At 43.2% G+C, this 24211-nt stretch overlaps 1 protein-coding gene across 2 annotated transcripts in view; it reads left to right on the top strand.

The window, feature by feature from the left end:
• Positions 1–24211, top strand: part of VKORC1L1 (vitamin K epoxide reductase complex subunit 1L1) — an 84758-nt gene that overhangs the window by 50078 nt on the left and 10469 nt on the right. The window lies entirely within an intron of this gene.

The following is a 24211-nucleotide window of genomic DNA, read 5'->3' as shown; positions in this document are numbered from 1 at the left end:
TGTCATTATGGTCATTTATTTTAGTTCTGTATATTTTTGACCCTACAAGACATTTTGTTTTACACAGTATTCATTTAGTCTCCCTCGAATTTCTCCTTTCTATCATTATTCTCCCTCTATCTTTGCAGTGCTCTGTCTAGGATCATGTTTCTTTTTTCTTTTCTTTTTTTTGTTTGAGACGGAGTTTCGTTCTTGTTACCCGGAGGCTGGAGTGCAATGGCGCGATCTCGGCTCACCGCAACCTCCGCCTCCTGGGTTCAGGCAATTCTCCTGCCTCAGCCTCCGGAGTAGCTGGGACTACAGGGGCGCACCACCATGCCCAGCTAATTTTTTGTATTTTTAGTAGAGACGGGATTTCACCATGTTGACCAGGATGGTTTCGATCTCTTGACCTTGTGATCCACCCACCTCGGCCTCTTTTTTCTTTTTTTTTTTTGAGACAGTCTTGCTCTGTTGCCTGGGCTGGAGTGCAAGGGTGTAATCTCAGCTCATTGCAGTTCTCCTGCCTCAGCCTCCCAAGTAGCTGGGATTACTGATGTGCAACATCGCCACCCCAGGCTAATTTTTCTATTTTTAGTAGAGGTGGGGTTTTACTATGTTGGCCACGTTGGAATCAAACTCCTGGCCTCAAGCGATCCGCCTACCTCGGCCTCCTGAAGTGCTGGGATTGCAGCATGAGCCACTGCACCTGGTCAGATCATGTTTCTTTTGCCTGATGAACTTCCTTGGATGTGAGCAAATTCAGTTTTGATTCATCTGGAAAAGAAAATTTCTTGAACCTTAATTTTCAGACAAAATTTAGACTTTGATCTAGAATTGTGGCTTGGTGGTTCACTGTCTTTCGGCTTCCTTTCTTGCTGGTGGTGTTAGCTGTCAGCCTCAGTTTTGTGTTCTTCCCCCATTCTCTGGCTGCTTTTAAAGATGTCTAGTTTTGTTTTCAGAACATTTACTTTGATCTGCGTGCATATGTATTTATTTGTTCTGCTTTGGGTTTGACACGTTTTTTTTTCTTACAATGACACTTGTTGAATCTATGGCTCAGTGTGTCTTTCTTCAATTTTGGAAAAGTTTTAACCATTAGCTCTCTATCTCCAAATTTTGCTTTTGTCCCATTCTTCCCTCTGTTTTTGCTGATGATAAAGTGGAGCATTTGATCATAGGAAACGTAACTGAGTTGGAGTTATCTAGGACGTAATTAATGTGTTTGTTCGCCTGTGTGATGCTGACATCTCTTAAAAAGAGGATAAGAGCAGGGCGCAGTGGCACTCTGAGAGGCCAACCAAGGCAGGTGGATCGCTTGAGCCCCGGCATCCAAGACCAGCTTGGGCAACATTGCGAGACCCTGTCTCCAAAAATTAGCCGGGTGTGGTGGTACACACCTGTAGTTGCAACTACATGGGAGGCTGAGGCAGGAGGATCACTGGAGCCTGGGGAGATCGAGGCTGCAGTGAGTTGTGATTGCACCACTGCTCTCCAGCCTGGGCAATAGAGTGAGACCCTGTCTCAGAAAGAAAAAAAAGATGACGGTAGTTGAGGAGGAAAGAAAGACTGATGAGCCAGGAACAAAATGGCTTTCTTGAGTAAGAGCACGTGAGGGATTGACTTTCAGTGTGATTATGACTTTAAGAGGGACTTTAAGGTGGCAACACAGAGTGGCGGCTGGACCATGTGTAGTTATATGGAAACACACCTCCAAGGAGCAGGACAATTTGCAAGAGGGAAAGAGGAGCAAACTCATGGCAGCAAAAATGAAAAGGAAGGATGGTATTTTCCTTCCTGGCCCTGACAAATTAGGAGTGTGAGACCAAAAAGTGTTTCCAGCTGAAGGGGCTGCCAGAGAAGTCATGTGTCAGGGAAGAGTAAAAGAAGGCAGCTGGGCGCGGTGGCTCACGCCTGTAATCCCAGCACTTTGGGAGGCCAAGGCGGGTGGATCACGAGGTCAAGAGATCGAGACCATCCTGGTCAACATGGTGAAACCCTGTCTCTACTAAAAATACAAAAAATTAGCTGGGCATGGTGGTGCGTGCCTGTAATCCCAGCTACTCCCAGCTACTCAGGAGGCTGAGGCAGGAGAATTGCCTGAACCCAGGAGGTGGAGGTTGCGGTGAGCCAAGATCGTGCCGTTGCACTCCAGCCTGGGTAACAACAGCGAAACTCCATCTCAAAAAAAAAAAAAAAAAAAGACAGAAATGTTTTTCTAAAGTTAATAGCTTATTGATCGATGAGCAGGGATTTCAGAGGACAGAGCTTAGAGGTTTGGGACAGGAGAGGAATCAGAAATTAGATTTTAATGGAAAGTACAGAGCAGTGTGAGGTTCATGTGTTGATAGGTGACTTAGGAAGCCTCACCTTCCGGCAATGACAGGTAGGAGGGATGCTGCAGGGCTAACAAGATCGGTCCTGCTAATTTCTGAGATAAGGATGGTGGTTGGATTTCTACCCTGATTACAAAGGCTTCCCCTTACTACAGGGTGCATGAGTTGATACCACCCTAAAGTTTTAATGTGTTGGGACTTAGAGCCTATAGTGGAGGGTGACCTAGCTGGGTAGGCTTCCCAGTAAGGAATATGGTATTCGTATGTTCTAGTGTCTTCATACATGGCTCACTGAGGCTACACATAGCAGCTTCCCAAGTTTTCAAGGTTTTGAGACGGTAAAACCCAGAGCTAGACCCTGGACCAGGTTGAATGCAGCAAGTTAACCACCCATTATGAGGCCTCTAGTGGCCAGTCAGCCACTTAGCAGCAAACTCCTCTTTGCCCTCTGTTCATCTGGGCGCTGTCTTTTCATCCTAGGATGGCACAATCTGTCAGTAATGACATAATACTGCAGTTGGCCAGCTTCCTCTGCTAAGAGCCAGAAGCAAATATTCAGGCTTCACGGGCCATGGGATTGTTGCCCCAACCAACTACGTGACATCGGCCTTCCGAAGTGCTGGGGTTACAGGCATGAACCACTTCACCTGGTCAGATCATCTGTTCCTTGTCCCATGAATGGCCTCACAGTCTACTCAGTCATCCTGGACACCTGGGAGTCAGTCATTCATCCTCGATTCAGCCACTTATCAGATCCTGTCAGTCTCACCTCTTCAGTGACTGTTCTATAATACTATAGTTTGAAAGCAGCCGGAGGAATACAAATGCCAATGGCTGTGTTCTGACTAAACTTTATTTACCACAAAAACAAGCAGTGGGCTAGATTTGGCCATGAGTTGTAGTTTGCCAACCTCTGGTCAAATAAAACCTCCAGTATTCTTCGCTGGAACCACTGTTAGACTTTGACAGTTCACTTCATGGTGAACATTTTATGTGACACGTGGCCTTCAGATCAGGTAAAAATCTATCTGGTAATTTTTACAGATGTGGTAACAAATGATGGAGTGCTTAGTTTTTATTCATAGGGGCTGTAAGTACTTGCTACTCTGTACCCTGTGAATCAGAGTTTCTGTGTACTCTGAGTTTGCTGTTGAGTATCACGGTCTTCCTGAGATTCTCCTGTGCCTTCCTGTTACCTTCTCTCTCCTGGTTGGCGCACCACTCCAGCTGTTTCCTGTCACCTTCACACGTGGGCGCTTTCCCTCCTGGTCGGTCCTTCACTTCACTTTGGTGTTCTGTAGCACTCCATCCTAATCTTCCCTTTCCCTCATATTCTCCCTGAACAGTCTTCATGGCTGTTGTATTTAGAACCATGCTTCTAAATCTGCATTTCGTACCCATCTAGAAACCTTCAGGTTTTTATTTTGGGCTGCTTATTGGACAGAGTTATCTGTGTGACTCAGAGGTATGTCAAAACTAAACTCAGATCATCTGTTCTTCCTCCCGTGTTCCTTGTCCCATGAATGGCCTCACAGTCTACTCAGTCATCCTGGACACCTGGGAGTCAGTCATTCGTCCTCGATTCAGCCAGTTGTCAGATCCCTCTTCAGGTCCGTCTCACCTCTTCAGTCTTTGGCTGCGTCTTCAGTGCTACGAACTGTTACAGTCTCCGGGTTGGTCTCACTTTTCTAGTTCCGACCCCTTCCATCTGTGCTGTAGACCAATGCCATAGTGACTGTTGACTCCCTCAGGCAGAATTCAGCGTCTTCGTTTGAGTCCATAGGTGCTTTGCAATATTTATTACAATATTACGTTTCAGAGTATGATGTTTCTCCCAGTTGTTTAAGCTTTTTGAGGGTAAGGACTGGTTCATTGACAAGCAGTAGGTGTTAGAAGCAGTAAGGGCTTTGAGATTCTCTATATGTTCAGTTGGTACAAACCTTCAGACCCCTTATTGCTTCTGACATCTATTGCTCATTATATAGGTGTTGGATAACATTTGAATAAGTGCATTTTAGATTCTCAGATAAACAGAATGGATTTAATGTACGTGCTTCTTTGTATACCCTTAGGAAACCTCAAGGTAATGAGAGTTAAGGAATACAAGAAATTTTGTAAAACCACAAGGACAAAAAGCACGAGAACAGGCAGAGTCCAGGAACAGTAGCAGCGAGGCACCTTCATTCCCATCTGTACCCCAGCAGCAGGAGAGTACTGGGATTTCTTTTTCTGTGAGAAACTTTTTTTTTGTAGAAAAAAATATGTACAAATATTGACCTTTGGGGACTGCTAATGATATAATTAACTCTCTGCCTAATTATTAACCTATGGTAACATCTGTTGGGTGTTGACAAAGCCACACCCAACAATAAGAATTCTATTCTGCCTTTAAATTTTAATTAATTTTTAAGCTTCAGGGGAACACTTACACACTGCTGGTGGGAATGTAAATTAAAACCTCTTTGGAAAACAGTTTGGAGATTCCTTAGAGAACTATAAGTAGAACTACCATTCAATCCAGCAGCCCCACTCCTGGGTATCTGCCCAGAGGAAAAGAAGCCATTCTATGAAAAAGACGCCTGCACATGCATGTTTGTAGCAGCACAATTCACAGTGCAAAGACATGGCACCAGCCTAAGTGCCTGTCGACCCGTGAGTGAATAAAGAAAATGTGGTATGTGTACACCATGGAATACTGCTCAGCCGTAAAAAGGCGTGGAGTGATGTCTTTTGCTGCTACTTGGATGGAGGTGGCGGCCATTATCCTAAGTGAAGTAAGTCAGGAATGGCAAACCAAAAACAGTATGTTCTCTGAGTACTCAAAGGCAAACAGTGATATACTAGACTTTGGCGATTCAGAAGTGGGAGGATGGAAGAAGGGTGAGGGGTAAGCAACATATTGGGTGGCCAGGTATGGTGGCTAATGCCTGTAACCTTGAACCTTGAGAGGCCAAGAAGGGTGGATCACTTGAGGCCAGGAGTTTGAGACCAGCCTGGCCAACGTGGTGAAACCTCATCTCTACTAAAAATACAAAAATTTGCCGGACGTGGTGGCGAGCGCCTGTAGTCCCAGCTACTCAGGAGCCTGAGGTAGGAGAATCATTTGAATCCAAAGATGGAGGTTGCAGTGAGCCAAGATCATGCCACTGCACTCCAGCTGTGTAACAAGAGTGAGACCATGTCTCAAAAAAAGGAAAAATAATGTGTACAATGTACACTGCTTGGGTGACAAGTGCATTAAAATCCCAGAATTCACTATATGTAGGATGGATGTGGATTCACTACATATATAGGGAATTCTGGGATTTTATATATTATATAATTCATCCATGTTAACCAGTAACCTCTTGTACGTAAGAAACAAACCTACCTGTCCAAACCCAAAGAATGGACTCAGAGACCCAGAAACCAGCGAAAGTGAGATGTTTAATGAGGGCCTTGCAGGGTCGGGTGTCTGGCAGCACACCCAGCTGGCTTCAGCAAGCAGTTTATGCCCTGCTGCCCAGGTCCCTCCCCCAGTTGCTCACTGACTGAGTACTGGGGGTTGCAGTCTTCCCGGATGTCACCTGTTGGTAGTTGGATTAAGGTTTCAAGTGTGTTCTTTAGGATCTTTCTGCTGCATTTTATTGCAGCCCACCGTGCACTGCAAGTGTCTCAGGACTCTCCAAACATGTCTTACGGCCCTAGTGACTGCACTTAGCTGAGAAGTATTTATGTTGCAAGCAAGCCTAAACTAAATTTTTTGGGGGGGGGGGGTGAAGAGAGGGTAGCTAAAGGGGCCCCAACCGATAGGCACCTGCCCACTGGGTGAAAGGGAAGGCAAGAAGCGGTGGGGGCAGGGGGAGCAGTGATGGCTCAGTGCACTCTGCTTCTTTATCTCTTTACTTCCATGTAGCCTGTTTAGACCTATACTAAGACACTTAGAATTGAAAACGGACTGCCACATATAGGTTATTTTCTATATGCCGCAAGAGCTACTGAATTTTTTTTAATGGAAAGAAAGTTTTAAGTTTCTATACAATGATACTATTTGGTTTATAGTTTATTGAGTTTAGAGAAATGTCTATAGTCATGTAGCCACTATTACCATCAGCATCACAACAGTCCTTCCTTCTACCTTTTTTTTTTCAGCTGAGGTCTTACTGTAATGCCCAGGCTGGTTTTAAACTCCTGAGATCAAGCGATCCTCTCACCTCAGCCCCCCGGATAGCTGAGATTACAGGCATGTGCTCCTGGCATAGAACATTTCCCCCTCGGAGTCAGCCTTTCCCCATCCCTAACTCCTGGCGTTTATTCTCTATCCTTTTCCAGAATATCACTTAAGTGGAATTGGATAGGGTCTAGCGTTTGAGTCTGGCTTTGGTCACTTAGAATGTATTGGAGATTCATTGATGTGGTTTCCTGCATCAGTACATGAAACAGTTCCAGTGTATTTATTCATCCACTCACCCACTAAGGACAACTGCATTGCTTCCATGTGGGACAATTATCAATAAAGCTACTGTAAACGTTTCCAAACAGGCTTTTCTGTGAGCCTAAGTTTTTGCTTCTCTTGAGTAAATGAGGTGGAGAGGGTGAGGATTGTTGGCTCATAAGTAGATGTTTAACTTCACAGGAAACTGCCAGTTTGGTTTCCATACTATTTTGTGTGATCGCCAGCAATGAATGAGAGTTGAGTTGCTCCGCATCCTCACCAGGACTTGGGTATGTTTATTTTGTTGTTTGTTTGCCATCCTGCTGGGTGTATAGTGGTGTGTCATTGGGATTTTCATTTGCATTTCTCTCATAACTAAAGATGATGGACATCTTTCCATATGCTCATATGCCATCTGTATGTATTTGGTGACTTGTTTGTTTAAATCTTTTGCCTTTAAACAAATTAGATTGTTTCCTTATGGGTTCCGTTTGCATTTGTCATAGACTGGAAGTTGTTGGCGTGGAGGAACTGGAAGCAGGGCTCACTGAAGTGAGTCGTCCTGTGTGATTGGTTAGGGGAGCCTATTTGGCTTGCTCTTCTTGGTCCTAAATTAGAAACAGCAAAAATGAGGGAAGCAGGCACTTACTGATCAGGTTTTGGCTGTTTGGGACTGATTGCTACAGAGGCTGTAATTTGGCTTCCTGGGCTGATGGCTGCAGAGGTTGTGGGCCAGAGTTCTGTATTTATATATGGTTTAGGCATTGTCTGTTTTTGTATTCAGTCTCTCACTTGGGATTTTCTCTTTTTTTTTGAGACAGAGTCTTGTTTTGTCACCAGGCGCCAGGCTGGAGTGCCGTGGCGCGATCTCAGCTCACTGCATGCAACCTCCGCCTCCCGGGTTCACGCAATTCTCCTGCCTCAGCCTCCCGGGTAGCTGTAACTATAGGCATATGCCATATGCCACCACGCCAAGCTAATTTTTTTTTTGTATTTTTAGTAAAGATGGGTTTCACCATGTTGGCCAGGATGGTCTCAATCTCTTGACCTCGTGATCCACCCACCTCGGCCTCCAAAAGTGCTGGGATTACAGGCTTGAGCCACCGTGCCCTGCCTCACTTGGGATTTTCTACCTAGACAATCGTGCCATCTGCAAATCGAGTTTTATTCCTCCTTTCCTGAGGTGTCTGCGTTTGATTTTTTTTTTTTCCTTCCTTTATTTCACCAGCTAGGGCTTTCAGTACAGTGTTGAGTAGGAGTGGTAAGAGGAGACTTGCTTGCTGTCTTCCAATCTTAGGGAGAAGGAATTTCGTCTTTCCCCATTTAATGTGGTGTTAACTGTAGGAGTATTTCAGATGACCTTTATCAAATCAAGGAAAATAGACTCTCTTCCTAGCTTGCAGAGTTTTAATCATGTATAGATGTTGCATTTTGTCAGATATATTATCTGCATCTATTGAGAAGATCATGTGGTTTTTCTTCAGTCTGTTAACATGATTAATTACACTGATAGGTTTTTGAATGTCGAACCTGCTTTGCATTTAAATTAACCCCACTTGGTCATGATCTGTTATACTTTCTGTATATTGCTGGATTTGATTTATAATATTTTGTTGAGGGGTTTTGAGAGTCTATTTTTATGAATGATATTGGTCTATAGTGGTTTTTTCTTTTACTGCTCTTGTATGGTTTTGATGTCACAGTAAAGCTGTCCTAAGAAATGAGTTGCGAAGTGTTCCCTCCTCCTATGTTTTCTGGAAGAGACTGTGTACAATTGGTCTCATTTAGTATATATTTGGTAGAATTTGCCAACGAAATCATCCGGACCTAGAGTTTTTGTTTCCGTGTAAGATTTTTAACTAGTAATAGGAATATCCAGGTTCTGTATTTCATGAGTGAGTTTTGGTGTCAGTGAATTTCAAAGTATTGTGAAATTTATAGGCATAGAGTTCTCGATTATCCTCTTAATGTCTATAACTCTCTCTAGTGATATCCCTTTCATTTCTGATATTTAATATTTTGTATCTTTTTATTTTTTTGTCACAGGTTTTTCGGTAGAAGTTAGCTAGAGGTTTATTGACTTTCTTTTTACTTTTTTGAGATGGAGTCTCGCTTTGTATCCTGAGCTGGAGTGCAGTCGGCTTATCTTGGCTCACTGCAACCTCTGCCTCCCGAATTCAAGTAATTCTCATGCCTTGGTCTCCAGAGTAGTCGGGATTACAGACACCCACCACCATGCCTGGCTACTTTTTATATTTTTAGTAGAGACAAGCTTTCACCATGTTGCCTAGGCTGGTCTCGAACTCTCGAACTCCTGACCTGAAGTGATCCATTGACCTAAGCCTCCCAAAGTGCTGGAATCACAGGCATGAGTCACTGCGCCTAGCCTGATTATTGATTTTCTTTATCATTTCAAAGAACAAGCCTTTGGTTTCATTTATTTTCTCTATTATTTTCTGTTTTAAATTTCATTTATTTCTGCTCCAATCTAAGTTTTGTTTTGTTTTCCTTCCTTCTGCTTGCTTTAGATCTAAATTGTTCTTTTGGTAGTTTTTGTGGGTTTTTAAGGAGGAAGCTTTGTGTTGTTTTTGCTGTTTTGAGGCAGGGTTTCACTCTGTTGCCCAGGCTGGAGTGCAGTGGTGCAATCTCAGCTCAGCAACCTCTGCCTCCCAGGTTCCAGTGATTCTCCTGCCTCAGCCTCCCAAGCAGCTGACAGTACAGGCAGCTGCCACTACCTCCAGCCAGTTTTTGTATTTGGTAGAGACGAGGTTTCACCATGTTGGCCAGGCTGCTCTTGAACTCTCCTGAGCTCAAGTAATCCACCCACCTTGGCCTCTCAAAGTGCTGAGATTACAGGGTGAGCCTGTTCTTTTTGTAGTTTTAAGGCAGAAGCTTAATGATTTCAGACCTTCTTTTCTAATATAAGTATTTTAATGCTATAAATTTCTCTCTCAGCACTATGCTGCATAACACTAATTTTAATTTGTTATATTTTTATTCAGTTCAGAATTTTTTCTTATTTCCTTGAGACTTCCTCTTCGATGAATAAATTTTTTTTTAGAAATCTATTCAATTTCCAAATAGTTGAACATTTTGCAGATGTCTTTCTGTATGACTTCTAGTTTAATTACACTATGGTCAGAGGACATACTTTGTACGATTTCAGTTATTTTAAACTTGAAGTTTGTTTGCGATATGTTTATGTTTTGTTTACAGTGTAGTCTAAATGAAAGTTCCATGCGACCTTGTAAAGAATGTGTGTACTGTTGTTGGGCGCGGTATTCTGTAAATGTCAGGTCAAGTTGGTTGATGGTCCTCTTCAGGCCTTCTGTATTTTTTCTGATCTTCTGCCCACCAGCTAGTTCTGTCCCTTACTGAGAGAGAGAGATTGAAGTCTTTCAGTATAATTATGGATGCAGTCTTTCTCTCAGTTCTGTTAGTTTTTGTTTCATTGATTTGGGAGTTCTCTTCTTAGATGCCTATGCATCTATGACTGTTTTGGGCTCTTGGCTAACCGACCCTTTGACCATTGGGTGTCTCTCTATTCCCTGGTACGCTCCCTTGTTCTGGGGACTGCATTTTCTACTATTAATACAGCCACTGTGCCTTTTCTTGTGCAAAATTTTTACAATATGAAGTTTGCATTTTGACCATTTTCTGGATTTCTTTTGATTAGTATTCATATGATGTAACTCCTTTTATCTTTTTACTCTTAACCTATGTTATTATCTTTAAAGTGAGTTTTTTGTAAACAGCATATACTTGGGACTTTCTTTGCTTTTACGTTCAGTTTGACAACGTCTGTCTTTGATTGATATTCTCAGACCATTTACTTTTAATACGCTTGTTAGTGTGTTTGGATTTAGGTCAGCCTCTCCACTTCTGTTTGTTCTTTCCCCTGTTTCATGCCTTCTTTTGGATATTGGTATTTTTTGGTATTTTATCTATTGACTTTTTGTTTATATCTCTGTGAATTGTTTTTTAGGTGGTAGCTCTAGAGATTACAGCATGCACACATAACCTTTCATATTCTAGTTAGATTTTATGTTTAACAACTTTAAGGAGAATATAGAAATCTTAGAGCTATTAACATAAAGATTCCTTAATCCTCCCCCGCCTTATGTTATAATTGTCATTTGTGTTACATCTGCATATATTGGAAACTCCACTCCACAAGGTTACATTTGCTTCCAACAATCTTACAGCTTTGAAATTGAAAAAAAAAGTCTTTTGATACATCTTTAGTCAGTTTTCTAAAAACCGTAATGTAAATTAGCCGGGTGCATGCCTGTAATCCCAGCACTTTGGGAGGCTGAGGTAAGAGGATCACTTGAGACCAGGAGACCCCCATCTATTTAAAAAAAAAAAAATCATTTTATCGTAAATTAACAGTTCATATTTGTATATATTTATGGAGTAAAACATGATATTATAATTTACCAGTATAATAAGGAATCATCAACTCAAGCTAATTAACATATCCATCTCCTCAAATACTTATCCTTTATTGTGACTGAGAACATTAGAAATTTATTCTCTTAGCAGTTTTGAAATGTAGAATACACTATTATTTGCTATCTTTACTATGTTGTGCAATAGATCTCAAAATAAAATTCATTCCTCCTATCTGAGATTGTTGTATCCTTTGGCCACCAGCTCTTCATTCCTCCTGCCCAGCCTTGGTAACCACCATTCTACTCTCTGCTTCTTTGAGTTCGGTTGTCTTAGTTTCCACATGTAAGTGAAAGCATGCAGTATTCGTCTTTCTGTGCCGGCTTTATTTCACTCAGCATTGTGCTCTCCAATCCCATCCATGTCACTAGTGACGGAATCTCCCTTGTTTTAAAGGCCGAATAAGCTTAGAAATGTTAAAGCACTTCAGTGATTAAAAAAAAGTCGAGGCCGGGCACAGTGGCTCACACCTGTGGTCCCAACACTTTGAGAGGCCTACGCGAGCCGATCACAAGGTCAGTTCAAGACCAGCCTGGCCAACATAGTGAAACCCTGCCTCTACTAAAAATACAGAAAATTAGCTAGAAAAATTGGTAGGCATTTGAATTCTTGTTTGCTTATATAATGTGTCGTTTTTCTCTGGATGCTTTCCAAGAGCTTTTCTGCCTTTGGCTTTTGGTAGGTTGGTTATGATGTGTCTGGGTATGGTGTTCTTTGAGTTTAATCCACTCTCAGGTTCACTGAGTTATTCAATCCATAAATTTTTATATTTGTCTAAATTTGGGAAGTTAGTCACTATTTCTTCATATTGTTTTGTGCATCAATCTCTCCTTCCGTAAGTCCAATGAAATAAATGTTTAACCTTTTGATACTGTCCTGTGTTTAAGACTGTTAAATATATATATGGTTTAGGCATCCTATATTTAAGATTTAAGCTTGGTATATAAGATTATTCCCAGTCTCTATTCTTCTCTTTTTAAATCTGTTTTCCTCTCTGTTGTTCAAATTTGGTGATTTATGTTCATCTTTCAGCTCACTGAGTCTTCCCTTTGGTGTCTCCATTCTGCTATTGACCTCATCTAGTGGATTTTTAATTTCAGATCTTACATTATTTAGTTCTATAGCTTCCATTTGTTTGTTTTTGTTCTTTATGGTCACTTTTTCTCTGCATCTTTCCAGTCATTTCTCTCTACTTTCACTTGTGGAACACAGATGTAGTAACCGTTTTAAATTGTATTCTGACAATTCCAACATCGGTGTCATCTCAGGGCTGACATGTGTTCATCATCGTTTGTTTCTCTTGAGAATTGGTAACATTCTTCTGGTTCTTTGTATGTCATACAGTCTTGGAGTGCATCGCCAATGTGTTTTGAAGGTTATGCTGTAAGAGTCTGGGTCCTGTCAACATCTGGAGAATGATGATTTTCCTTTGTTTTAACAGGCAGTCCAGTACCACAAGCTCTGTCTCTCCTTCTGTGGGTGATGGGTCCAACGCCAGTTCCATTTTAAAAGCATCTGCTATCCCGTTTGAGTTTGCCCTCATGTGCGCCTCTCAGTGATTTGTCTGCAACTTCAGTGATGGTTTATATTGTAGTATATTTCTGAGAGACTTTGCTGTGTCTTTGGGATCTATTTCATGCATGTGCCACTCAGGAGTGAGTCTGGGACTAGTGTTAGTTCCTACATGGAATTAAGGGATTCCCGTCTCTGGTCCTCTTCTTGCTGGGATTTTCTTCCCAGTCTCTGGCTCCCAGGTACCTCCTTCCCTGTTGCTCTTGCTAGAAAGACAGGTTTCTCTCAGACAGTTTGAACCTCCTTTACTGTCACAGAGTTCCCTGTGACTGGCATCCCCCGAAGAGTGAGGCAGTGAAAGAACAGAGAAGAAACAACAGGATTCCTTTTACATGCTTGCTTCTTCCAGGCAAACAGACAGGCTTTCTCTCAGGCCCTGAGGTGCCTGGCCTGCTGGCCAGCCTTCAGGCAAGGCAGGAAGGAAAAATAAATAATGTGAAAGCATGCTGTCATCATACTCTCCAGCCCACATGGATCTGTCTTCCTCATCCTCTGGCCAGAAAGAAGTTTTGTGGATTTTTTGGTTTTGTTTTGTTTATTTGCTGTCTGACCAACCCCCCTTACCCCTTGGGCAATTATGCAGAGAAGCTGGGAGAAGAACCCAAGAAACTTCATTGTACTAGTTGTTTTCCAATTTTGACTTCTCTCAGAATCCTCAGTTGCTTTTTGTGTTGTCCAATTTTTAGGTGTAATCTGTCAGGAAGAGCAGCTTGTAGTTGGCATGGTCCATTTTATCCAGCACTGGAATTGGCATTCAGATTTTTTTTTTTGAGATAGCGTCTCATTCCATCAGTCACACTGGAGTGCAGTAACACAAACACGGCTCACTGCAGCCTCAGCTTCTGGGCTCAAGAGATCCTCCCACCTCAGCCTTGCTAGTATCTGGGACTACAGGCATGCGCCACCACACCCAACTAATATTTTGCGGGGTGGGGGTGTTTTGTGTGTTTGGGATCGTTTTTTTGTTTTTTATAAAGACGGGTTTGTCATATTGCCCAGGCTGGTCTCAAACTCCTGGGTTCAAGCAATCCCCCTTCCCTCAGCCTCCCAAAGTGCTGGGATTACAGGAGTCAAGCACTGTGCCTGACTGGCACTCCACTTTTTAATGCTTTTGTCTTACTGATGAATAGACAGTGAATGGTCCCCAGACATTTGAGGAAAGTCTCTAGTATGAGAGACAGATACACATGGACACATGTCCAAGGAACTTGGAGCAACCAAAAATTGAAGTAGCCAGAAGTAAAGTAAGCGTAAACCATGAATGATTGGATCTCCTCAGATCTGAGAGAAAGGGATACCCTTCACCAAAGCTACATGCTGTTTCTGTCACAGGAACAACCAGAGACTCAGAGCACCAAGATTAAACGTGCGGTAGCAGTAAGTTTAATAAAGGAATTTCGCAGGTTTGGGAGGGTCATGCTAATCTCCTAGAAATGGAGGAAAAGGAAAAAGAGAGAAAACAAGATCACAGCAAATTAAAGGATCTGTTTTCACACTAGTATCAATTTTTAAAAAAGAAATAAAGAAAATTAGAGCACCAACATTTGGCTAAGAAATATATGAAAATGGCCAGGCGTGGTGGCTCACGCCTTTAATCCCAGCACTTTGGGAGGCTGAGGCGGGTAGATCACGAGGTCAAGAGATCAAGACCATCCTGGTCAACATGGTGAAACCCCGTCTCTACTAAAAATACAAAAAATTAGCTGGGCATGGTGGCGCATGCCTGTAATCCCAGCTACTCAGGAGGCTGAGGCAGAACTGCCTGAACCCAGAAGGCGGAGGTTGCGGTGAGCCAAGATCGCGCCATTGCACTCCAGCCTGGGTAACAAGAGCGAAACTCCGTCTCAAAAAAAAAAGAAAAGAAATATATGAAAATGGCCAGGCGCAGTGGCTCACACATGTAATTCCAGCACTTTTGGAGGCCGAGGTGGGCGCATCCCAAGGTCAGGAGATCTGGCCAACATGGTGAAATCCCATCTCTATAAAAAAAGAAAAAGAGAGAAAGAGAAATATATGAAAATGTCCTCGTTTTGAAGAATGTGAATTTCTGCATGAAAAGATCCCTTCCCAGTGAACAAGTGAACATCCACAACAAGGCACATCCTTTGTGAAAACTGATAACACTCAGATTAAAAAGAAGATTCTTAGAGCAGAAACAGGTCACATTCAAAGGTCAGAATAGCATCACATTTTTCAAGGGCCAACTCTGAAAGCAGGATGGTGGAAGAGTATCTTTAAAAATGTTGGAGGCCGGGCGTGGTGGCGCGTGCCTGTCATCCCAGCTACTCGGGAGGCTGAGGTAGGAGAATTGCCTGAACCCAGGAGGCGGAGGTTGCCGTGAGCCGAGATCGCGCCATTACACTCCAGCCTGGGTAACGAGCGAAACTCCGTCTCAAAAAAAAAAAGTTGAAGGATTTGTGGCCTTTAGTGCTGCCAAGGAAGCATCGTTCAGGCCTCTCTCCCCACTGTGGGCATGTCTGAGCCCTCTCCTAAAGAGCCTGAACAACTGGGGAAGCCTTGAAACAGCCAAGAGTCTGGGGAGCCCTTCTGAGCCGTGGGGAGTGCTCACAACTGTGTGGTCCTGAGACCCAAACTCCAGGCACTCCGTGGGCTTTGGGTTGGTCATCTGCCACTGTGGACGAGACGGGTGTAGCTCTGAATCAAGGCCATACCAGGTAGATGGAAGAGCTGTCTGAAGAGAAGGTTCTCAAAGACCAGGTGCCCACGTGACTGTGGAAAAGCTACTTGTTGGCAGCAGTAAACAGGACACCAAAGAACATCACCTAAGAGATCATTTTGAACAGGATGGGAAAACCGAAGTGATTGAAATCACAGCTGACTGAGGCAGTGGCAAGAAAAGGGTCTTTGCTTTTGTAACCTTTCACGACCCGGACTGCGTGGATAAGACTGTCATTCAGAAGTCCTGTCCTGTCAATGGCCACAGCTGTGAAGTCAGGAAAGCCCGGGTTGCAGCAGGACATGACTAGTCCTCATCCAGCCAGAGGCCAAAGGGTCCTGGAAACTGGCGGAGGTGGTTTTGGTGGGAGTGACAAGTTTGGTCGTGGTGGCTTTGGTGGCAGCCATGGTGGTGGTGGATATTGGTGGCAGTGGGGGTGGCTATCATGGATTTGGTAACAGTGGAAGCAGTCTTGGAAGTGGTAGAAGCGACAGTGATTTTGATAGTTAGAACAGTCAGTCTTCAAATCTTGGACCCATAAAGAGAAAAATCTTTGGAGGCAGAAGCTCTGGCCCCTATGGTTGTGGGAGCCAATATTTTGCCCAACCCTGATACCAACATGGCTGTGGTGATTGCAGTAGATATGGCAGAGGCAGAGGGCATTAATTACTGCAGGAAATAAGGCTTAGCCAGAGCAGGGACGGGGAAGCCTCAGGTTACAGGGGATTCACAAACTCAGCCAGGCACAGTGGTGGCAGGGCCCAGCTGCTTCAGAGATGTACTTCAGGCAGTGCTCATGTGCATGGGCAGAAGACTCCAGGGCTGTATTTTGGACTCGTTGTATAACAAGGTATTTTAGTTTCTGTTCTCTGTAAAGCAATCCAACAAAGAATTTTAATGTACATCTTTGGTTTTTGCACTGATGCAGTTGATTGCCAAATGTAATAGTCTGATCATGACACTAAATTGTCTTTAAGACATTCTGAGGGTAAATTGTTACTACTTCTTTTAGTTTTTATGTTTTCGAGACAGGGTCTCACTGTCACCCAGTCTGGAATGCAGCGACACAATCCTAGTTCACTTCAGCCTCGAGCTGCTGGGCTCAAGCAGTCATTCCACCCCAGCTGCCCCAAAAGCTGGGGCTGCAGGTGCATGCCACCACACCTGGCTAATTTTTTTTATGTTTTATAGAGATGGGGTCTCACCATGTTGCTCAGGCTGGTCTTGAACTGCTCTCCTCAAGCAATCCTGAGCCTCCCAAAGTGCTGTAATAACAGGCATGAGCCATTATACCTGGCCAGAAAATTATTTTTAATGTATAATTATATACCCAAACAATCAATCAATCAATCAATTATGATAGCAGAAGAAAGATATGTTTAGATTTCCAGTATGTCAGAAATTTCACATCCAGTGTGTATTTTCTCAAGGAAAGAAGCTATTAGAGGATTGTGCCACCAGGTAAAGTAAACCAAGGAGAAATAGAAGACACCAAATATAAGAAATGAGAGATTCAGTGTAGGGAAGAGATTGGACGTCTTAGGGTGACAGCTGCAGCAGGCCTAGAGAGCAGCCAGCCCATACCACGTCATGCAGAGTATACCAGGAAGGCCAAGGGCTCCAGCAGAGATACCTGCAGGGAAAATCATGCATTTCTTGACATGGGTGATCTTCTTTAAAATATTGCTCAGAAGGGGTTCAGAAAACTAATAACGGTGACACAGAAAACTAAGCAAACAAAATATAAATTTTAACTCCAGGAAAAGCAATTTCTGCTGAAAAGGAAATACAGTGAGAGTTAATTGTAGATATTTTTGTTATGGACAGTATAACATGTCTCTGGAAATTTTTATTTTCACAGAATTGAGCCCTGAAAATACCGGGGCAAAGAATCTATAGCTTAAGAGAGTCCTAAACAACATAGCAAGTAAAATGGCAGCGGGGATTAAACTATATAGTGTCTAGGAATGCTCACTTGTCTTAAATCCTTAGATAACTCAAGGATAAAAGTTGGGATAGTTAGTGCTTTTAGAGGAAAGAAGAGGTGTTTAATTGCATTGGGCCATAGAAAGGGGCTAGCAAAGTTCTATTTCTTTTCTTTTTCTTTTTTCTTTCTTTTTTTTTTTTTTAAGACATGCTCTCACTCTGTCACCCAGGCTGCAGTACCTGGTGCAATCATAGCTCACTGCTTGCAGCCTCAAGCTCCTGGGCTCAAGTGATCAGCCTTCCGAGTAGCTGGGACTACAGGCATATACCTTCACACTTAACAAGTGTTTTTTGTTTTTTTTTTTAAGTAGGAACAGAGTCTCATTATGTTGCCCAGGCTGGTCTTGAACTCCTGGTCTTTCAAAGTGCAGGATTACAGGCATGTGAGCTGCCATGTCCTGCCAAAGTTCTGTTTCTCAATGTGGGTGGTGGCTATAAAGGTATGTGCCTTATAAAAAAATTTTTTTAAATACATTATTAAATATATTTTATTTTATATTTACTATATTGTTTGTTATATTATAATTTTAATATAATATTTTTTAGAAAGACCCCAGAAGAGTGGTCTTCTGGGGAGGAGAGGTAACTGGAATAAGGGTATGGAGTGGGGTGCCTCTGAGGTGCTGATATTGTTCTGTTTCTTTCTTTCTGTCTTTCTTTCTTTCTTTCTTTTTTTTTTTTGACAGTCTTGCTCTGTCACCCAGGCTGGAGTGCAGTGGTATGATTGATCTCGGCTCACTGCAACCTCCACCTCACTGGTTCAACCAGTTCTCTGTCTCAGCCTCCCAAGTAGCTGGGGCTGCAGGCATGTGGTGCCACATACTTAGTAAAGATGGGGTTGCACCATGCTGGCCAGTCTAGTCTCGAAATCCTGGCCTCAACTGATCCACCCACTTTGGCCTCCCAGAGTGCTGGGATTACAGGCATGGTCCCCATGCCCAGCTGTATTGCTCTGTTTCTGGATCCCACTACTGACGCATGGGTGTGTTCAGCTCATAGAAATTCACTGAGCTTATACATTTGTACTTTATGATATGTAATGATGTTCCAATAAAAAGTATTTTTAAAAAGTACCAGAAGTTATAGGACAGGAATAGGGCAGACCACTCAAAACCCAGGTAACCTTGTGACCAGATGATAAAAGCAGTGATATTCCTAGTAAAAATACTGGCAGAGTTTAAAGACTTGTTGAATTTTTTTTTTCTTTTCTTTTCTTTTCTTTTTTTTTTTTTTTGAGATGGAGTTTCGCTCTTGTTACCCAGGCTGGAGTGCAATGGCGTGATCTCGGCTCACTGCAACCTCCGCCTCCTGGGTTCAGGCAATTCTCCTGCCTCAGCCTCCCGAGTAGCTGGGATTACAGGCACGTGCCACCATGCCCAGCTAATTTTTTGTATTTTTAGTAGAGACAGGGTTTCACCATGTTGACCAGGATGGTCTCGATCTCTTGACCTCGTGATCCACCCGCCTCGGCCTGCCAAAGTGCTGGGATTATAGGCTGAGCCACTGCACCCAGCCTCTTTTTTTTTTTTTTTTTTTTTTAAAAAAGTCAGAGTTTCACTGTTGTTGCCCAGGCTGGAGTGCCATGGCGCAATCTTGGCTCACTGAAACCTCTGCCTGCCAGGTTCAAGCGATTCTCCTATCTCAGCCTCCCAAGTAGCTAAGATTACAGGTGCCCGCCACTACGCCCTGGTAATTTTTGTAGAGACAAGGTTTCGCCATGTTGGCCAGGCTGGTCTTGAACGCCTATCCTCAGGTGATCCACCCACCTCGGCCTCCCAAACTGCTGGGATTACAGGCATGAGCCACCACGCCCAGCCTAATTTTTGTATTTTTAGTAGAGATGGGGTTTCACCATGTTGACCAGGCTGGTCTTGAACTCCTGACCTCAGGTGAGCTGTTCACCTCAGCCTCCCAAAGTGTTGGGATCACAGGCTGAATTTTTCTCTTTCCTTTCCTTTTTCTTTTTCTTTCTTTCTTTTTCTTTTTTTTGTTTGAGACAGGGTCTCACTTTGTTGCCCAGGCTGGAATGCAGTGGTGCAGTGTCAGCTCACCGCATCCTCCACCTCCCAGGTTCAAGTGATTCTCCTGCCTCAGCCTCCTGAGTAGCTGGGATTACAGGCATGTGCCACCATGCCCAGCTGATTTTTGTATTTGTAGTAGAGAGTAGACACAGGGTGGCGGGAGGGGTTTGCACATTGGCCATGCTGGTCTCGAACTCCTGACCTCCAGTGATCCACATGCCTCGGCTCCCAAAGTGCTGGGAATCCGGCTGTGAGCCACCACACTTTTAACATGCTCAGGAAAATTTTGTCTGGACCATGCCACGTGGCGTTGTGTCTGTTTACTGATCACCTATGACTTGATTCACAATACAGAATTTTGTGTTAGGATGGACCGTTTTGGGCTCTGTGTCAGACAATATACTGACAACCATGAAAACAGTATATACCGACAAAACCAGAAGTTTCGATATAAGTACAAATTCTGGTGTAATTGGGAGAGGGAGGGGGAAGTGAAAGTCTACCAAATCATAGTCTAGTTTAGGATACAGTGATAGATTATCCAAAAACAGTAAGTGGCCAGGCGGCTCATGCCTGTATTAACAGCACTTAGGGAGGCTGAGGTGGGAGGATTGCTTGAGCCCAGGAGTTCAAGACCAGCCTGGCCAACATAATGAGATCTCATCTCTAAAAAAAGAAATTTTTAATTAAAAAGTAAAAATAAGGCATTTTTGTAAAAAGAAATTTGTGAGTAAATATTGAGAAAAACCACTAAAAATTAGTTGCTTCTGAGGAGAATTCCTCAGGGGTCAGAGGAATGCTGCTTTGTGTTCAACTATATATATGTATAACTGTAATAACACTGAAAATAATGAAAACAAAACAGCAGCTTACCAGATAAGTATACAGATCTTCCACGAAACTCCTCACAACACCTTATATGCACCCTTCTAAGCCTGGCAGATGTTTCTCCCACCATTTTAGGCTTTCCAATGTCAATTCTCCTCTTTTTTTTTTTGGAGACAAGAGTTTTGCTCTTGTGGTCCAGGCTGGAGTGCAATGGCAAGATCTCGGCTCACTGCAACCTCCGCCTCCAGGTTCAAACAATTCTTCTACCTCAGCCTCTCAAGTAGCTGGGGTTACAAGTATGAGCCACCATTCCTGGCTAATTTTGTATTTTTAGTAGTAGAGATGGGGTTTCTCCATGTTGGTCAGGATGGTCTCAAACTGCCAACCTCAGGTGATGCACCTGCCTCAGCCTCCCAAAGTGCTGGGATTACAGGTGTTAGCCACTGCTCCCAGCTCATTCTCCCTTTTTAATGATCAGGAGTTTAAGAGCCAAGATTGCGCCATTGCACTCCAGCCTGGGCAACAGGAGCGAAACTCTGTCTCATAAATAAACAAATTAATTGACTTATTTATTTTAAAAAGTAGAGAGAATTTTAAGATTATTGTTTTAAGGAGTAAATGTTGCTATTATTAAAGTGGTAAAAGCAAGATAATTGCATATTGTAACAAAAATTTAAACAAAAAAAGCAAATGATTTCCAAAATACCAGTAAGGAATCAGTAAATAAAGGTAATCAGAAGTTTAACCTGTGGCTGAGCATGGTGGCTTGTGCCCGTAATCCCAGCACTTTGGGAGGCCAGAGTGGGCGGATCATTTGAAGTCTAAAAATACAAAAAATTAGCCAGACGTGGTGGAACATGCCCGTGGTCCCAGCTACTTGGGAGGCTGAGGCAGGAGAATCACTTGAATTCAGGAGGTGGAGGTTGCAGCGAGCTGAGATCGCGCCTCTGCACTCCACTCCAGCCTGGGCGCTAGAGGGAGACTCCGTCCCAAGGAATAAAATTAAAGAACTAAAAAGTAACTCTCAAGTGATGAGCGTAGAGGTGGAGATACAATAAGAAAGGCATAATTATTCAAGCTGGGTGATGGGTATGTGGGGGTTTCTTTGTTTTGCGTGTTTTTGTTTTTATTTGGGTTTTTTTTTTTGCCACAGCAAAACAATAAATGGTGTTTATTACACTCTTCTGTTCACTTTGTGTATATGCATTTGAAGTCTTTTATTATATACTAAACTTAAAAAAAAAAAAGCAATATTTGGCTGGCCACAGTAACTCATGCCTGTAATCCCAGCATTTGGGGAGGCTAAGACAGGTGGGTTGTCTGAGCTCAGGAGTTCAGGACCAGCCTGGGCAACATGGTAAAACCCCATCTCTTACCAAAAATACAAAAATTAGCCAGGCATGGTGGTGTTTGCCTGTGGTCCCAGCTACTCGAGAGGCTGAGGAGGGAAAATTGCTTGAGACTGGGAGGTAGAGGTTGCAGTGAGCCCAGACCACACCACTGTGCTCCATGATTAACAGAGTGAGACCCTGTCTCAAAACAAACAAACAACCAACAATATTCTGTCTTACCATATTAGAAAGTCAAGAGATAATATTTAGGGCCAGGCGCAGAGGCAGACTGATGACCTGAGGCCAGCCTGGCCAACATGGTGAAACCCCATCTCTACAAAAATTAGCCAGGTGTGGTGGTGGTGGTGCCTGTAATTCCATCTATTCAGAAGTCGGAAGCAGGAGAATTGCTTGTACCCAGGAGGCAAATGTTGCATTGAGCTGAGATTGTGCCACTGCACTCCAGCCTGGGCAACAGAGCTAGAGTGTCTCAAAAAGAGAAAAAAAAAAAAAGGAAAAGCAATGTAAACATTTTTAGAAATGTGGAGTTAAGTAAGAGTGAAAACAGTTAACAGTCATCAAAGTGGATGCCTCTGGAGATAAGAACCGAACTTGGGGAGGGCTGGAGGAAGGAACAGCTCTGTATTAGAAGCCCTTGGTGTTGCCTTGTTTTGAAACCTTATGCATGTATAACTGATAATATCTTCATTTGTGGATGACCACATTGTTTTCAAGGAAGATGCCCATGTGATCTTACATGAATAATCAGGCACAGACCAGTGCTTTGAATATATAAAAAGTCTGTTTAGCCATGACAGTTTTGGCAGTATGCCACTCATTTCTGTTGCCAGAGGCGGTGACTTACGTTTGAATCCCTGCTTGGGATGAGCAGGCCAAAAGTTTGATTATGTGTAGTTTCTCCCTGTCTCTACTCCAGCCCCCAGCATTTTGTTCCTTACACAGCAGCGAAGAGTGATCCTAAGTAAGTTTATCTCACTCTCGGGTTTGAAAGCTACCAAACGTCTGTCATTGCAATTAGAATAAAATTCAAACTCTTCGCTACACATTAGGCCCTAAGTGATGTCAATGATTGGACTTGTGCCTAGTTCTCCTGTCACCCTCCCCAGTCACCACGCCCCAGCCTCCATGGCCTCCTTGGCACACGCACGGCTCAGTCCTGCCTCAAGGCCTTTGACTTGCTGCTTCCCATCACTCAGATCGCCTTCAGAATTTAATTCCTGGGAAAGGTCCTTCCTGACCGTCCAGCTAGAGGAGCTTCCTACACCCCTTCTCTGTCCACAGTGGAGCTCCAAGTGTGGTCCTCAGACCAGAAGCATCAGTATTGCCTGCATGTGTTTTGTGTTGTGTTATGTTTTCTTTGGAATTGCAGAATAATAGGCCCCACCACACACCACTAAAAGAAAAGCTACATTTTAACAAGACCCGAAAGTGATTGTGTGTTGTTTTTTTTTTTTTTGAGACGGAGTTTCGCTCTTGTTACCCAGGCTGGAGTGCAATGGCACGATCTCAGCTCACCGCAACCTCCACCTCCTGGGTTCAGGCAATTCTCCTGCCTCAGCTTCCCGAGTAGTTGGGATTACAGGCACGCACCACCATGCCCAGCTAATTTTTTGTATTTTTAGTAGAGATGGGGTTTCACCATGTTGACCAGGATGGTCTTGATCTCTTGACCTCGTGATCCACCTGCCTCGGCCTCCCAAAGTGCTGGGATTACAGGCTTGAGCCACTGCGCCCAGCATGATTGCGGTTTTAAAATCCCAGAAGCACTAATCTAGAGTTCCCCCTTCTAAATTCCTGTATCTGTTACAAGCTGTGTCCATTTCTGCAGGTAACTTGGGCATTGTTCACCTGTCTATGTCTTCTCTTCCCTAAATAGAATTTAAGCTCCTCAAGGGCAACATCTTGTCTTGCTCGTTCACTTCTGGATCCCCAACCCCTAGCACCAGTGCACATAGTATGTGCTCAATAAGTATTTAGATGAGTGAAAGAATAAATGAATATAATGGAAATTATTTTATATTCCTTGAAATGTGCAACTGAAGGCTGGGTATGGTAGCTGAGCCTGTAATTCCAGCACTTTGGGAGGCCAGGCTGGGAGGATTGCTTGAACCCATTAGTTCGAGACCAGCCTGGGCACATGGCAAAGCCCCAATGCTATAAAAAATACAAAAAAAAAAAAAAGCTGAGTGTCAGTCTCAGCTACTCTCAGAGGCTGAGGCAGGAGGATCACTTGAGCCCAAGAGATCAAGGCTGCAGTGAGTCATGATTGCGACTGTACTCCAGCCTGGGCAACTGAGGAAGATCCTGTCTCCAAAAAAAAAAAAAAGAAAAAGAAAAGAAAAGAAATTGTACAATAAAAATCTTCATGGCTCTTACTCGTTTGTAAAATCAGGGTCATTTTCATCTCCTAACATCATCGTGATGAAGGGGTTTTATTCTGTATCTTGGTCCTTGAATAGCTTATTTCTCCTTGTTTTGGGGCAGTTCCTTTTCAGAACCACAGTTTAGATTTTATTTAGAGTGTTTCTCTACTGACTGAACACAACTGGTTATTGGTTTTAGTATTTAGGAAGCACTCTTGTTCTATCCAAAAT

This window comes from Callithrix jacchus, chromosome 2 (genome assembly GCF_049354715.1).
Source record: "Callithrix jacchus isolate 240 chromosome 2, calJac240_pri, whole genome shotgun sequence".
Taxonomy (NCBI): Eukaryota; Metazoa; Chordata; class Mammalia; order Primates; family Cebidae; genus Callithrix; species Callithrix jacchus.
The sequence above is the reverse complement of the archived record's forward strand: the minus strand, read 5'-3'. Positions and strand labels throughout refer to the sequence as shown.